Raw genomic sequence first — 18343 nt, 5'->3', positions numbered from 1 at the left:
AGAACATTTTTTTGTTTAGTAGTTTCGGGTGTATCTGACTCTCACCCAATTTGGGGGTTTTCTTAGTAAAGATATTGGAGTGGTTTGCTATGTGCTTCTCCAGTTCATTTTGCAAATAAGGAACTGAGGGAAACACTATTAAGTGACTTGCCCAAGGTCACATAGCTATTAACAGTCTGAGGCAAGATTTGAAGTCATGAAAATGAGATTTCCTGATTCTAAGTCCAGTGGTCTATCTATTGAACCAGTTAGTTGCTTGTAATAATTCCACACAAGAACACAAAAAATATTAATGTATAATTTCTAAATCCATATGTAACTTTATGTTTGATTTAGTAGTCTTCATTTATATATGCTTCATGACACTAATTTAATCCAATCCCTTCATTTTTATATACAAAGTGACTGAGGCCTAGATAGATTATGCAACTTAACTAAGGTCACATATAAAGTTAGTAGCATAGCAGGAGTTTAAGACCAAGTTCTCTGATCCCAAATCTAATCTTCATTCCAATGCTTAGTACTACCTCCCATAAGATGTTCCATACATTAGAGCCAAGAACAAAAACAGCTTTGGCTAACAGCAGGGCTGATGTTAAGTCTATGCCTCCTACAGTGATGAGTCTGTCTGACACAGAGCAGTACAGGTGCCAAGAAAAACTGGAAAGGGAATAGTGTAGGCAAGCTAGGTAAGATGTTTATGTAAAACAGAAATGGGTTTTGGATAAAGACTGAGAGGTTTGTAAACATAAAGAAAATATTCTGAATAAATTATCAAACAGATGGGCATATTGCTTTTTTTATTCTCTTTCAATTGTCTCACTGAGAAATTGAGCTTTCACTGGCATACAAACACAGATAGTATCTAGTTCCAAGACAACTGACATAAAAATCATGTGGTTTCATGTAGTGATCAGTCTCAGGATAGATGAACTTAAGTCCAATCATCATCAGACAATGTTCATAAATGGGATTTTCCCTGGAGGTGGGGGCAGGGAAATGAGCATTCTTTCAAATACTGGTTTCATAGTCAGTTGTTGTATCAACAGAAAGGTAAGGCTTAACTATCAATGGTTAAGCTGCAGAATTTTACTGGTTTTGTTTCCATGACTAAAACCAATAATGGTAACATTCCCCTATTAACTCCCTTAGGACACTAAATTGAGAGTTTTTCTACTCTTTTATCTTCCAACACATCACAAAGGAGGCATCAAAGCATAATGGATAGACTCTTGAATTTGTAGTAATATATATCTGGGTTTAATTCCTCCTGTGATACTAATTACCTTGTGTGACATTGGGAAACTATTTAACCTTTCATGATCTTACTTTTCTCATTCATAAAATTGGACTTGACCTCTAAGATCCTTTATAGATCAAAATCTATGATCTTATAATCCTAAAGGAAGTTGAGTAAATTTATTTCTATCACTGATGACAGAATGAGTTGTAAAGATAATGATGGAGATGATGATCAACTTTTCCATTATTATTGAACCCCTCTTAGACACCAAAATCATGTCATGCTTTACATTTTCTCATAGACTACCTGATTTGAGTCTCATAAGTTTAATATGTAGATAACATATCTACACATATCTCTATATATCTTTATATCATACATATATATACATATTTTATATAGCTATTATTATCCCTATTTTACAACTGAGGAAACTGAAGTATTGAGTACCTAAGTGACTAGCTTGAAGTCACTCAGATAATGAATGGCAAAACCAGGTCTCCTGATTTATTGTCAAGTATTCTTTCCAATATAACATATACATCAATTCTTCCACAGTGACACAATTCAAATACTCTGAAGCAGTGTTCAAAAAACTATGCCCTTTTAAAATAAAATTTTGTTTGTTTTTTTTAAATGTAAAGATCATTCTTAGTTCACTGGTCCATAAAACCAGACAGCTCTAGAATCATCTTTCTTTGACTTAAATTGTTAGGTTTTAAGAAAATCATTAGAAGACACTATATGAAAACAGCAGTAGTGAAATATTGAGGGGAAAAACCAAGACAGGGGAAAAGTTTATATCTAGAAGGAAAAGAGACTAAAACCCAGCTTGAATTAGACAAAATTGCATCCCATCGCTTTCATATAACATAATTTGTTCTGACATTTCCCAACAGATGACTATGTTTCCTTACTCCCTAGGACTTTGCCACAACAAAAGGGGTTGCTTTGAATGCTTTTTATATATTTTTTTCACTTCTTTTGGAATACAGATGTATGTCAAAGGATATTCATGATTTAGTAACTTTTGAGGCCTGGTTAAATACTGCATTCAAAATATTTACACTAGCAATGCATTCATGTACCTCCAGTCTCTCTAATATATGCTATTTTGCTTTTTTTGTGAACTGTGACAATCTAATAGATGTTAGGTGAAGAATCACAATAAATTTAATTTGCACTTCTCTAATTATTAGTGATTTGGAGCATCTTTTTGAAAGAATATTCATAGTCTGAATTTTTTTCCCTTGAAAACTATTTTTGTGTTTTGATCATTTATCAAGTACAGAATAAATTAAGCTCTAATTGTTGGAAAGATAATATTTTATATAAATATATTTTATATTTACATATACAGATATTTTATTTACATATACGTATGTATGAATATATCATGCATTCAAGTAGTTCTTTCTGGGATAAAGTCAAACAAGTATATTCCATTTCCCACATGATAGTCTTTTAAATGAAAGAATATAACTACCTCGGGCCCTAACCTATTCCAGGCAAGACTTTCCAGGAGAAATACTTAAGTTTTTTTCCTCCTATCCTCACAATTTACAGTCTTTCAATATTGTCAATATTCCTCTGGTAATATTCCAGTTTAACATTCCTCTCCCTAAAATTTGACATTAGATATAAAGATGAGATTCTGGATATTTTCTGAGAGAGTGCTTTTTAGAGACACTCTACTTTTATCATTTTAGAGAGACTGAATCTGCTCTGTGAGATGTCATCATTGAATCATGTTATCGATTCCATAAAAAAGCACTCATCTTTTTATAATTCAAATTTGTGCCTAGCCAAGGATTCCTCATTATGTTCTTATACAGTTGTGTATTTATTTCCAGATATGTCTTTGCGTTTTTCCCATCCAATTAAATTTGTTCTTCTTAGATTTGACCCACTTTACATAATTATAGAGGTTTATTGTTTTTGGTATATTTTTATGATTTCTGTTGTCTCTCCTAATAATACCTATTTTCCAAACTTGATATCATCTGAAAACTTTGGTAAGCCTGCTACCTATTTCATTGTATTCCAGAAAAAAATTGTTTTTCAGGATTGATCTTTCCCCATTCTCAGAAAGACAATGTTTTAGACACCCACACAACCTTCTCCTGCCTGCTATCTCTTTTGCTTCCAAACTGACCCTGACCTATCCTTTTTTAGAATCTCTTTTTTAATATGGAATCTTCTATATCTAGATTCATCCTAGATGAGAAGTTTCAGCTTCCTATCTAAATGCACTCCACTCCAGAAGTACCTGTTATATTAGGAGAGTCAAAATTAGGTACACCCAGGTGAAATCTGGCCCCTAAATATTTGACCCTCTTCCAGATACATGTGGGATTTATTGCACAAATGTGCACCAAGTCTGGAAAATATTTGGATGCAAGAGAACACTCTTACCCGGGTCACCAGTTCCTTCTTTCTAGGTCAGGGTATTGCACCTATACCCACCAGGGATCTGGTATTATCTGGTCTTTTGGGGGAAAGTAGCATTGCTCTATCTTCTTTTGCTGATCTCTTCACTCTCTTCCCCTGATTTGCCAAATGACTAGAATTAATTAACCTTTGTTGGGATAAAATATATTAATAATAAAAATACCCAATACCTTTAGCATTATTACTAATTTAATTTTTCTATGGAAATCTCTAGGTCTCCTCAAAAATATTAGGTACAAAGAACCAGGCCAAGGGACAAAGATAAATTCTTCAGACATTCCACTATGATCTATTTGATAATTTGAGATTAATCCATTAATCATTACTATTAAGGTTAAGTCCTTCTGATAGTTGTGAATCCAATTCATTTAGAAAATGATTGGAGACTACAAAACAACCTGATGAATTATCCGTGGCATTCTTTTAATCTACCTGAACACCACCAATACTGTAAGAAAAATAAAAGAGATTAATGTTAATCTGGTATGTTTTGTTTAACAATTGACTCTCAATGGTGATGATCCCCCTTTCTAAATGCTGGCAAACTGCCCTAAATTTAAATCAAAGTTACTATCCTTTAATTTGAAGGATTTGTATTTTCCCAATTTTTAGTATTCCAATACTTTCCCTTCTCTAGGAGTGCGGGCAACTCATCAATTCAGGGCAACTCATCCATTTTTTTCTAGGACTGGACCAACTCATCTATTCTCTCCAATATTTCAAAGATAACAACAATAACTTATCAATTATATATATATATACATATATATATATATATATACATATATATATATATATATACATACATATATATATATATGCTGGGTTCTTTCACTACTCTAGAATACAGTTAATTCCGACCTGGTTAACTCCAATTCATCAAGCATCAAGAATCAAATCATCTCTTGCATTTTCATTTCTTTTGAATTTTGATGAAATATTAATATATTCTTATCTTTTTCTCCTTTGTAGAGAAAACAAGCAAAATAAGATTTGAAGAGTTCCACTTTTCTCCCCCATTCATCATCATTATTCATCCATTTCAAGTAATGATCCCTCCTCTTGTTTGACTATCTTTCTCTATACATAACTTAAAAATACCTTAATGTTCCTCACTTTGTCCTTAATTGTCATTATTTTATCCTTTTATTACATCAGCTATAACTTGTTTTAATATTCATTACACTATTAATCCAGCATACAAAGCCATTCTTGCTTTGTACAATCATTTATCTGACATAGAAATCATCTTCTTTTCCTGTATTTAATATTTATTTGTATGTGTTGCTTAATGAGTTCCCTGTGTATCCATATTGATGTCCTTAGAGGAATTCTTGTTGTATTCCCTAACATAATTATGATCATCAGAGTTTTATTCATGAAAACTTCCTATACAATATTGGACAGTATCTACAGGATAATTTTAGACCAGGGAGCAGATAGGCAGTGCAGTGGATAGAATGCCAGGTCTGAGTTAAGGAAGTCTCATGTTCCTAAGTTCAAACCTCCTATCTATGTGACCCTAGGTAAGCTGTTTAACCCTATTTGTCTCAGTTCCTCATTTGCAAAATGAGCTGCAGAAGATAATGACAAAGCATCTTTACTAAGAAAACTTCACCAGTGGTCATAAAAAAGTTGGACACAACTAAAATAACTAAATTTAAACAACAATTTTAGATTACAGGATTCCACTTATTCTCTTTTTTAACTCTTTCAAATATGTTTCACAATATTCAAGTTCATGTCATATTATTTCCAGATTTTCCCTTAAATATTAAGTTGTTTTAGTCATTTCCTCCCAAGATTCCTTTCATTTCAAAATTAATAAACAGGTCTTTGTTATTAATTAGAGTAGCAGTTGACCTTTTTGCTCCCACTTTCAATAATAAATAATATTAAGCTAAGTCAATAATTTATCGATTGATTCTCATTCAAAAAAGAGAGAGCTCTAGTAAATATTTAGATAATTGAAATCAAAGTTTTATGTCTCCTTACTAGGTTTATGGGCTATTATATAGCCTCAATTCAATGTCCAGTTCTTCCTTCTGTCTAGGTGGTCCACTATATCTTCTCACCAAAATGTTCATTCTTCTTCCTTTATTGATTCTCACGAAAGTATTCTTCATCATATCCTATACAACTAGTTAACAAATTTTCTTAAGAGCCAGATCTTCTTTCTATACAATCATATTATTCTGATAACTTTTTATCTAATGTGCTCCTTTTTAAAAAATTAGGTTGCTCTTTTTGCTACATTTCAGTCATGAGTAGTTTCATGCCTTATTTTTAAGGATACTTATGATATCTAATTTATCTCTTTGCCTTAAGATTTAGGTCAGTTAGTCAATCACACTTCATAATTTATAAAGTCATCTGATGCCTGGAATTTTATTAAATATTATCTCCTGGAAATTACTGTGTTACTACTAATATTCTCCTCGATTTCCAGTGAATTTTCATTAATAAATGAATAAAAGCCAAATGAGCTAGCAAAGGATAATTGCTCTAGAATTTTAGAGGAAGAAGGAAGTAAGGGAAGTGAGAAAACCTTTATGGATGAGCTCAGCTTTACTTAAATTTGGACTTGAAGAAGGAATTGACATGAGAGAGGACAAGAGATATTTTACTTGGACAATAATTAGAGCAAAACTATAAAGATGTGTAAAACAGTGCTTTCAAGGGACATTTAATAGAAAAATTTGCCTCGAGTGAAATGTTAACTAAGAATGGTGCCTGAAAAAACTAATAAGATGACAGGGTTTTTCAGCAGTCTTACAAAATAATTAACATAGTATTTTACTGTAAAAAATCTGGGAGCTGAGTAAAAAATTTATTGGAGGGTGAAAACTTGACTGTGGAGAGACTTTTTAGAAGACTACTACTATAGTCAAGTATTAATTTCTCTCTTGGCAACATTAAAGGTTTGCAGTTTGCTCTATACCAGAACCTGAGGGAAAGGCGCAAGGAGATTATAGCTAGACATAATCAGACCTTCAGTTTGAGTTCTCTTTTCCTTCTCCAGGGAAACAGAACACAAAAACTGTTCAAAAAACAGATCAATTACTGTTGGCAAATTTAAGATATAATGTAAGAGGGAAAGGTGATTAGCAATTAAAGAATCCAAAACACATTACAACTAGTTTCACGGTCATTTAATGCAAATGCCTCTAAGAACTTTGTCCCATCCTGATCTCAGCATTGGCTCCCTAAAGCAGGAATTTTATTACCTGAAAGTTGGGCAAGAGCCAGCAGGAAGTCCATCCAAAAAGCTTGACTTTCTCTGGGCCTGGTTTTGCAAGGTTGATCTAGAATTCTGTTGAGCTGAGAAAGTTGGATGAAGATGGATGACTGCTAAGAAGGGACCACAAAGGAGTGATTAACCCCTGTTTCTGAGGAAGTTCAGAGCCAGAGCTCTCGCAATTTGAATGACTTGTCAGGGAAAAGAAAAATAAAAAGTAAAACTTCACAGGTGTGAAAATGAGTCACCAAAGTTGATAAAACTGGGGAACACAGAAATGAGGATATAGGAAATTTTTTCCTCCCTTCACTCCCCTTCTTCCTAGCTTACTCTTTTTTTAATTGATATTTTAGTTTATTTTTCCAATTACATGTTATGAAAGTTTTTCAGCATTCGTCCAAATTAATATGTATATTTTAAGTTACATAATTTCCTTCCACTCTCCCTTCCAAACTCCTCTCCCTCAGAGGCAGTCAGGTGAATATTGTACATACACATTTGTGTTTGAAATTTTTACAAATTAGTCATTTTTGATATGTGGAATTAGGATTCAGCAAAAAGAACAAAAACTATGAGATAGAAAAGAAATACATAAGAGGATTGTTAAAAAAGTGAATGTAGTGTTCATTCAGATTCTATAGGGCTGATTTTTTTTTTCTGTTTGTTTTGTCTTTCTTCCTATGAATGGGGATAGAATTGTCCATAGACAGTCTCTCAGGGTTATCTGAAGTGCTGAGAGGAGCTGCATTCCTCAAGGTTGATCAACTCATGATGTTATTGCTAATATGAACAACATTCTCTTGGCTCTCCTCCCTTCACTCAGCATCAGTTCCTGCAATTCATTCCATATTTCTGTGGCTAGAATTTGACTATTCTTGAACTATTAATTGTATTCCATAACATTCATATACCATGATTGTTTCAGCTTCTAGGCTATGAATCTGACAAAGTTCAAAAGGTCCAGAACATAGATCACGTAATTAAAAAGACATTAATGGAATGATACAAAGATAAGTGAAGGTTTAGTACTGACAGCATAGAAAATACCTCTGATCTTATTAAAACTCAAAAAAATGACAAAAATACCATATAGCTCAATCAACAATCACCCTCTCCTATCTATACAGAAGCTGTTTCATCGATCTATATAAAATTTGAGGACATTCTAGATAAGGTAGGGAAGCAAACACAGACTTTTCAAAGAGATATTCAATTCTAAACTACATATGTTTATGTTTTTTATGACACAACTGAAAGATGTAGGAAACATAAAATTGTAATATACTTACTATTTTGCTTCCAAAAATTGTTTCAATAGAACAAAATATCATTTTAGCCTCTTTTGCAGGAAAGATAAATATTTTATTAAAAGTAAAGGTCATAAAGAAGGTTTTTGTCCTGGGATAGGAATAAAAGGTCTATGAGATTCTGTTCAATTCTAATATTTTATAAATTTGCAATATTTTCTACCCAAAACCACCTTAATCTTCCTCTCATCAGATTTTGCTCAAAGAGGAATTAATACACACACACACACACACACACACACATTCTCTCTCTCTCTCTCTCTCTCTCTCTCCCTCAATAAAGAGGAATTAATGTACACACTCAACTGAGTTTAGAAATTTATCTTACCTTTCAAGTATTAGGAGGAGAAAAGGGGGGAAAGGAAGGAGGGACTGATAGAAGGGAGGGAAAGAAGAGGGGGAAGTGGAAAATATGAAAAAGGGAGGGTGGTGGATAGAAGGAGGAAACATATTGGGGGTGATATACTGGTGAGGAGGTGAAAGATAAGGTGAAAGAAGGGGAAATACAAATAGAGGGAGGATTGCATGGAGAGCAATAAAGTGTTAATAATTCTTACTATGAATGAATGGGATGAATACTGCCATTAAATAGAAGTGGATAGCAGAGTGGATTAAAAACCATAATACTACAATAAACTGCTTACAAGGAAGACATTTGGAGCAGAGATACACACAGAGAAAAGGTAAAAGACTGGAGCAAAATATATTATTCTTCAGTTGAAAGAAACAAAGAAGGAAACCATTTCCTCTTAAAAGACAATGAAGCAATTTCAATTCTAAACATGTATGCATCAAGTATTATGGCATGCAAATTCTTGGAGAAGCTAAATGAATTACAGGAAGACACAGAGAGAAAAACTACTGATCAATCTCCCTTTCTCAGAATTAGATAAATCTAACCATAAAATAAACAAGAAGGAAATTAAGGAGATGAATCAAATGTTAGAAAACTTGGATATGATAGAACTCTGGAGAAAATTGAATGGGAATGGAAGTACATGGAAGTCCTTGGAACCTGCAAACATGCAGTATATGGAACCTGTACAAAAATTGACCATGTATTAATGCATAAAATCCTCATAATCAAATGCAAAAAGGCAGAAATGTTTAATGTATCCTTCTCAGACTATGATGCAATAAAAATCAAATGCAATAAATGACCATACAGAGATAGACTCAAAACCATTTGAAACTAAATAAACTAATTTTAAAGAATGAGTGAATAAAACAACAAATTATTAAAAGAATTAATAATTTCATCCAAGAAAATGACAATGATGAGACAACATCCCAAAACTTATGGGACTCAACCAAAGCAATTACAAGGGGATATATTACATCTCTAAATGCTTACATGAATAAAGTATAGAGGAGATCAATGAACTGAGCATGCAATTAAAAAAATTTTAGAAAAAACAAATTAAAAATCCTCAACTAAATTCCAAATTAGAAATTTTGAAATTTAAAGGTAAAATTGTTTAAACTGAAAGCAAGAAAACTATTGATCTAATAAATGAAACCAAGTTGGCTTTATGAAAAAAAAATAAAATAGATAAACCTTTGACTAATTTGATTTTAAAAAGAAGAGAACCAAATTACTAGTATCAAAAATGAAAAATGTGAATTCACACCAATAAGAAAGAATTCAGAACTATTTTTCCCAATTTATGCCAATAAATTTGATAATCTAAGTACAATGGATGAATATTTACAAAAAATATAAGTTGCTCAATTAATAGAAGAGGAAATTAAATACAAAAATAACTTTATCTCGGAAAAAAGAAATTCAACAAGTTCAATGAACTCCCTAAACAAAAATCTCCAGGGCCAGATGGATTCACAAGTGAATTCTACCAAACATTCAAGGAATAATTGGTTCCAATTCTATATGAACTATTTGAAAGACTAGATGAAGAAAGAAGACTGAAAATTCCTTTTATAAAACTAATATGGAACTGATATCTAAACCAGGAAGAGTCAAGAGAAAGAAAATTATAGACCAATTTCTCTAATGAATATGTATGTGAAAATTTTAAATAAATTGTTAGCAAAATGATTACAGTACATTATCACTATAATAATATACTATAATCAAGCAGCAAATGCAGAGTTGGTTCAATGGTAGAAAAACTATCAGCATTAGGAAAACTATCAGCATATTGACCATATCAATAACAAGCCTAACAGAAATCAAATGATCATCCTAACAGATGCTGAAAAAGCTTTTGACAAAATACAGCACTCATTCCTACTAAAAATCATTAGAGAGCTTCTGAATAAATGGATTATTGCTTAAAATATTAAACCATCTGAAACGATAACAAGTATCTTATGTAATGGGGATAAGCCATAATCATTCCCAATAAGATCAGGGGTGAAACAAGGATGCCTATTATCACTATTATTATTCAATATTGTATTAGAAATGTTAGTTTTAGTACAAATGTTAGCTTAACTTTGCAGATGATATGATGGTATAACTAGAGAACCTCAGAAAACCATCTAAAAACTATTGGAAACAATTAGCAGCTTTAGCACAGTCACAGGATAAAAAATAAACCCACATAAATTCTCAGCATTTCTATATATTACTAACAAAATACAGCAGCAAGAGATAGAAAAAGAAATCCCATTTAAAATAGTATCAGGCAACATAAAATACTTGGAAGTCTACCTATCAAAGTAGATTCATAAACTATTTTAAAACAACTATGAAATACTTTTCAAATGAATAAAATCAGATCTAAATGGGCAAATTTCAATTGCTCATGGGTAAACCAAGCTAATATAATAAAAATGGCAATTCTATCTAAATTAATTTACTTATTTACTTTACTAAACTAGATAAAAACAGAAACTAAATTTATATAGAATTTCAAAACATCAAGAATAGCAAGGGAAGTATTGAAAAAAATGCAAAGAAAGATAGCCCATCTCTGAGGTATCAACTCATACCTTTCTGGTTGTCCAATATGACTGGAAAGGAAAATGATCAATGCATTCCTGGTGGAGTTGTGAACTTATCTGCCATTTCTGGAGAACAATTTGGAATTATGCCCAAAGGACAATTAAAATGTGCATACCCTTTGATCCAGTAATGCCACTATTATATCTGTATTCTAAAGAGATCATGGAAAATAGTAAAAATTCTACTGTACAAAATTATCCATAGCAGTTTTGTTTGTAGTGGCATAGTATGGGAAATTGAGAGGATGTCCATGAATTGGGGAATGGCTGAACAAATTATGGAATATGAATATTAAGGAAGACTATTGTTCTATGGGAAATCATGAAGGTTGGAATTTAAGATAAGCCTGGAAAGACTTTCATGAATTGATACTAAGTGAAATGAGAGGAACCAGAAAAACATTATAAAAATTAACAACAACATGAAGTGATTATCAACCACGATGGACTTATTCATTTCAATAGCAACAGTCAAAGACAATTTTAAAAGATTTGTGATCGAAAATACCATCCATATACATAGAAGAAACCATGGAGTTTGAATAAAGATCAAAGTTTATTATCTTTAATTTTTAAAAGTAGTCTTATGTATTGTCTCTTTTTTTCTCTCTAATGTTTTCTTTCTTTTGTTTGGATCTGATTCTTCTCTCACAATATATTCAATATCAATTCATATTTAGTATGGTTATAAATATAGACATTAAATCAGATTGCTTCCTGTCAAGGGAAGGGATGAGGAAAAGGAAGGGGGAGAAAAATTGTAAAATTCAAAACCTTGAAAAAATTATTGGTAAAAACTGCCATTGCATGTAGTTGGAAAAACAAATGAAATATTTTTAAAACATAAATGTTTCACCCAATTCTTTACTAATTTCAAGAATATATGTAATTGTGATTTCCTAATTGATGTTTTAATTAAAACTGCTTGGAGGGGATAGGAGGAAAGTTAGGATGTGAATACCAAGCAAAGAACCGTGTCTGACGGGGTATTTATACTTTGTTGACTTCAAGATCTATAAGGAAAAAACTTACTGTTATGCTTGGGGAATGTGATTCAAGAAAAAACATTCCTAAGATCCCTCCTCAACTTTCATTATTTTTTCCACATGCAAGACATACCCTCTTCAAAACTGATGCCATCTGAAGAACAGAAACCAAGTTATGACTTGTCTAATTCCTTATGAATCAGGTGCCCACATCTACTGTATTGTGCTCCCAGGGGCCACTAATTGGCAATTTCAGCCAGGGATCAAGGACATATTGGTCAAACAGATATAACCCAGATTTTCTCCCTTAAAGAGAATCTCCTCAGTGTGGTTCTGAAGAATATTGCTAGAAGCATACCTTTAGAGTGCTTTTTTGCTGGCAAGAATCTTGGAAAGCACAGAGGGTTCATAGCACTCTAAGACCTCAGTCTATTGCTTTTCAACAGGCTTTGAAAATGGTTCACTCTTTGAAAGTTAGGGAAATTAATGTGTCAAAAAAAATGTTTTCTGTCCCAGTGAAGACTCAAAGACTTTCCAAGGATCTAGTTAGCAATGGGGCCTACATGAGATTCCCAGAAAAGTTAGCTCAGTCTAGAATTTAAAAAAAAAATAGAAACCAATGAGAGAAAATTCTGATTTTTCTCATTTTTCTAGCCAGATAGGGCACTTTACATCAATTAATCAACTTTTACAGAGAAAGTGTACATGGATTTCAGGTGACATCATGAAATCCATTCTTCATTTAGGTCAGTTTAGTTGATATATGTTCTTATATTTATGTGATGAATTCACTTCAGAGTAAATATGAATAAAAATCTGTATTAAAATCTGACAGAGAAAACCCATACAATGCAATACAGCTCCAGATAAATTGAGTCATTTCTTCTGACATTGTCCAAAATTAGTCAATATGTTGTTCTTCCTTTTGCACCATCCATCGAAAAAGGTAACCAAACAGTTGAAAGATTATGAGTTTTTGACTGATCATAAAGTTCAATATTATGTCTAGGAAATCGTGGGGAACAAGTTCCTAAGTGATAATACTCTTTTCAGAACAGTTTAATAATTGGGTTTCCAAAGATACTTTTAGAAATGTCTTTGTAATATCCAGACTCATTATTTGTCCCATGAAACAGCAAAATTCTTATGTATAATTCTATCCCATGGATTATGTGTTGCTAGGTATTTGGAATGTGGTAACTTTGGGAAGTCTCTTCTACTATGATACAAAGTTTCAGCAATTTCATTCCCTTGCATGATCTTAATTGGTCACTAATTCTGGCATCCTTAAATTATAAATCTGTTTAGATTTTGGGTAGCAATGACTGTTCCTTAATTTTTCTTCCACATTCCTCTCCATTTTCATAAACAAGTCCTCCTTACTCAGTCATTTGTTCAATGTTTCTTTGTATATAAATGAATGTAAGTCATGTAATATAATTTAAGTAGAGTTTTTTGACTCCATTCCACATCTTAGTTATTTCTTCTTCTCTTTTCAGAAACAAACCAGTTTTAGTTACATTCAACAAATCCAGCTGAGTGCTGTTATTATCAGCCTTTCTTTATTATTCATGGGTAAAGTCTGTAGAGTTTTTTTACTGTTCATCATCTACACTGAGAATATTTATCTTTTCTCTTCCCTCCCTTCTGATGAAGAAGTAAAATTTTCAAATAGCTTCCTTAAGTCAATGATTACAAACTTTATTTTGAATACTTTATAAATATGCTATGATTAATTTGGAGAATTGAAAGTATATATACATCTATACATACATATATAAATATATGTAGATGACTCTATTCATACATATATATACAAATATTGCTTCAATATTTCTAGTTACAAAATCAAAGCTATAAATCTCTTTATTATGTGTTAACAATTTGATATTTGTTCATTCCAAGTGACATTTTCATAATGTTGGAGAGAGATAGGATGGGATGAAGGACCATTTTAATGTGATTCTGGGTAGAGTTATATAGATTGATATCTATATGCATCAAGTGGATAATAAATTGTTTTTTCTTTCTTTTAATTTGTAAAGTATATTTGCTTTAATTTAGAATAAAAATGAATGTTAAGACTGAGCAGAGTCATATCTAGATTAAAAAATATCTCCCTGAAAAATGCCACAATTTTTTGTTTTTCCTGAAATTATTTTGTTAATGGCATAATTTAATCAGAGAATAGTTTTCCATGTGTTCCATCAAGGATTCTCAGTGTATTTGTCTCTAGTCTATATATTTGAAATATATCAATAAGCCATGAACGAGGAACTGATTCAAATGTTTCGCAAGTCAATAGAGAACATGCATTTTTTTTTTCAGGTAGCTTGTTGAGTAATTACCAAATCAATGATAAACCATAATTTGCATCAATGAGACTTTTTGCCATACTCTTTTTGCTCCTAAACATAATATATTGTTTTCTTTTAAGAGCTTATATATTTTATTTAGTGACACAAGTTATGAATGTTCCATATAAAGGCACATTAACATATGACTGACTTATATTGGAAGGAGTAAATAGTGATTTTCGCCATTTTTGGTTTTGGTAAGAAAGGTAGGATAAGGCTGATATCTGAGATGAGATTGGTAAAGTACTTTACAAGTGATTTACTTCAGGCTTCACTGTGAAGAAATTGAACTGATAATTATAAATATTGTCTAGACCTACAATTTTAGAGTTACAAAGATAATTATAGATATATATAGAGAGAGAGAGATCAAAGATTTTTATCAGCAAAGTACGTTAAAGGTTACCTAATCATATCCCTTTTATTTTATAGGTAAGGAAATTGAAGCCCAGAGAGACTGAATGATTTGTCAAAAGTCATATGACTATCATCTTGCAGAATCAAAATCTGACCCCAAATCTTCTGACTCCCAAAACCATCATTTTTTCCATTGTGTCATACATCTTTCAATATATATAAGCTGTTCATTAAGCTGAATACAGCAAATCTGCTAAAGGTCATAAGCACATTTCATGCTGGGGCTCATTTTCCTAAGAACTATTCTTTGGTCTTAGAGGTATATGGAGAAAAAGATTAATCATTATGCATATTTATTCTAAATATGTAATATAGGTGTATTATAGGTGGTATTATAGCTGAACATTACAAAATTGCCAAGGATGAGTATTCAGGCAAACTTTTAACAGTATCTACTATGTATAACAAGAACTATGTTAGGTAGTAGGGATATAATGATTAAAAATAAGTATTATCTCTATCGTCAAGCAACCTATATTCTAAGGACAAATATACATGTACAAAAGTCTTACATAAGACAAGAGGTAATCAGGACAAAGAGGTCCATACAAAGTATTCTAATGAAAATTGACATGGAGGTGAACACTTTTAGAAGTAGAGAGACAACTGTGGATGAGTGAAACCTTGACAGGGAATATAGCATTTGAGTTGATCTTAAAAAGTAAAGGAGAATTCTATAAAGCTGGAATCAAGAGAAGCAAACTCAATGTGTCTGAAGGAAAGACATAGAAGAAGATGGCAAGTCAGGTTCAGAAAGTTCAGTTTGTTCTTGGAAGAAGCCTCAGCTGCAATGGAGGTGTGGACTCAGAGTTCCTCAGACCAGAGGAGCCCAGGGATGGTGTCCGCAGCTCTACTGCACTGGAACTCCCCCCCCCCCCACCCCAGCCCTGCCGGCAAACTCCAGAGGGTCAGCACCGACACCAGTGCCTCTGCTCCCTAGTTGACTCAAGCACAGTCTAGCCCCACCACTGATCCAGCAGGTCCATCTCCTGGGCCCTCAGACTCCCTAGTTCCAATTCAGCCATTAATCTGGCTGATCCTGGGCTGATCTGCCCTCTGCGCCCAGACTCATCCGTCCGGACTCACCTAAATCAAATCCTGAGGGAGATGTTCTTTCTCCTGGCTTTTCTTTCTGGGTTTTGTGGGTCAGATTTCTGTTAAGAGGTTTGTTTCATATCATAGATGGGGCAAGATCAGGAGACTTTAGAACTGTCCTTGTCTTCTCTCCACCATCTTGGCCGGAAGTTTGTAAGAAAGTTCAGTTTGTTTGAAAAGTAAAGAACATGGGGATTTGATTAAAAAAAATGTAAAGGAAGGTGATCTAACTCTACCAGATTTAAAACTATGCCATAAAGCAGCAGTCATCAAAACTGCCTGGTACTGGTTAAGAAATAGAGTATTGGATCAGTGGATTAGGATAGGTTCAAAAGAAAGTTCAATAAATGACTAAAGCAATACACTGTATGATAAACCTAAAGACATCAATTTCTAATAAATGTTGAGGAGGGAAACTGGAAAATAGAATGGCAATAACTAGGTATAGACCCACATTACCCCCTATACCAAAATAAGATCAATGTGGTTTCAGGATTTAGATATAAAGGGCAACACTATAGATGGAATCCATGAACCAAGAAATACTCTATCCATCAGATCTATGGAAAAGGAACAAATTTATGACCAAAGATGAATTAGAGTACATTATGAACTGCAAAATGAATGATTTTGACTATGTTAAATTTAAAAAGTTTTTATACTAATAAAATCAATGCTGCCAAAATTAAAAGGAAAGCAAAAAGCTGGGAAACAATCTTCCCAAGTGGGAGTTCTGATAAACGTCGCATTTCTAAAATATATAGAGAATTACATCAAATTTATAAGGTTAAAAGTCATTACCCTATTGATAAATAGTCAAAAAATATGATGAACAGGCAGTTTTCAAATGAAGAAATGAAAGCTATATATAATCATATGAAAAAATGATCCAAATCATTATTGATTAGAGAAATTAAAATTAAAACAACTATGAGATATCACCTCACACCTACCAGACTGACCAAGATGAGAAAAAGGGAAAATGGTCAATGTTAGAGAGGTTGTGGGAGGATTGGGACATTGTTGCATTACTGGTGGAGATGTGAATATATCCAACCATTCTGGAGAGAAATATGGATCTATGCCCCCAAAGCAATAAAAATGTTCATTCCCTTTGACCCAGCAATTCTAATTATATATATCCAGAAGAAATTAAAATAGAAGTCCCACATGTTCCAAAATATTCATAGCAGCTCTTTTTTGTAGTGATAAAGAATTGGAAATTGAAGGGATGCTCATCAATTGGGGAATGTCCAAACAAATTATGGTACATGAATACTATGGAATATTATTTCCTATAAGAAGCCATAAATGGTCAGACTCTACAGAAGCATGGAATGAATTACAGGATCTGATGCTGAGCAAAGTGAGTAGAACCAAGAGAACAATGTACACATTAACAACATCATTATGAAATGAACAACCATGATGTAGGCAGCTCCTCTCAGCAGTTCAGAGAGCTAGGCCAACCCTATTAGACTGGCTTTGAACAATGTCATCCCCTTCCTGGGGAAGAAAAACAAAACAAAACAAAACAAAACAAAAAACCCTTCAGATGAACACTTTTTTAAAATTATCTCTTATGTATCTCCCCTTTAATCCTAAATCCTCATACTGAAAAATCTAATTTTAACATGTTTATAAAAAATATGTATGTACAGTGTTAACATGACTATTTGATGCTTGGTGGGGATGGGAAGGGAGGATGGAAGGAAATTTTGTAACTTAAAAATATACATATGCTTATGGGTGAATGTTAAAAAATAAAATAGATGAACTTTTGGGGAAAAAAGTAAAGGGCATTTAAAATGGTGAAGTGAATAAGTTAAGAGCTAAATTGTGGAGGGTCATAAATGCTAAATTAAAGTGTTTGTATTTTTTCTTTTCCAACTCAGAAACCAGTGAAAGTTTTTTAACAAGAATGATGGAACAGCATAATTGGAATATAGCTTTGCTCGTTCATTAGGCTCAGTTACATCTATGCAAACCCACTTTTAAAATAATTCTGTTTGCATAAATTGTGTTTTTATGAAACCATGGAATTAGACAATGTTCAAACTCCATAGCACTTTAACAATCATCTCATCCATTCCTCCCTAAATATAGGAAGAAACTAATAATAATGTTTGTGAAGACCACAACATCAGAGAGTTGATGCCATGACAAGCACATGAATTGGATTTGAGTGAGGGGAGAAAATTTTGAATCATTATGTATAAACTAAAAACAGCTAGTCACAAGTTCTAGAATGAGGTTTGTGTGCTTTTTGTGGCATTTCCCCC

Source organism: Macrotis lagotis, chromosome 1, assembly GCF_037893015.1.
Source record: "Macrotis lagotis isolate mMagLag1 chromosome 1, bilby.v1.9.chrom.fasta, whole genome shotgun sequence".
NCBI classification, from domain to species: Eukaryota; Metazoa; Chordata; class Mammalia; order Peramelemorphia; family Peramelidae; genus Macrotis; species Macrotis lagotis.
This window is presented reverse-complemented; position numbering follows the sequence as displayed.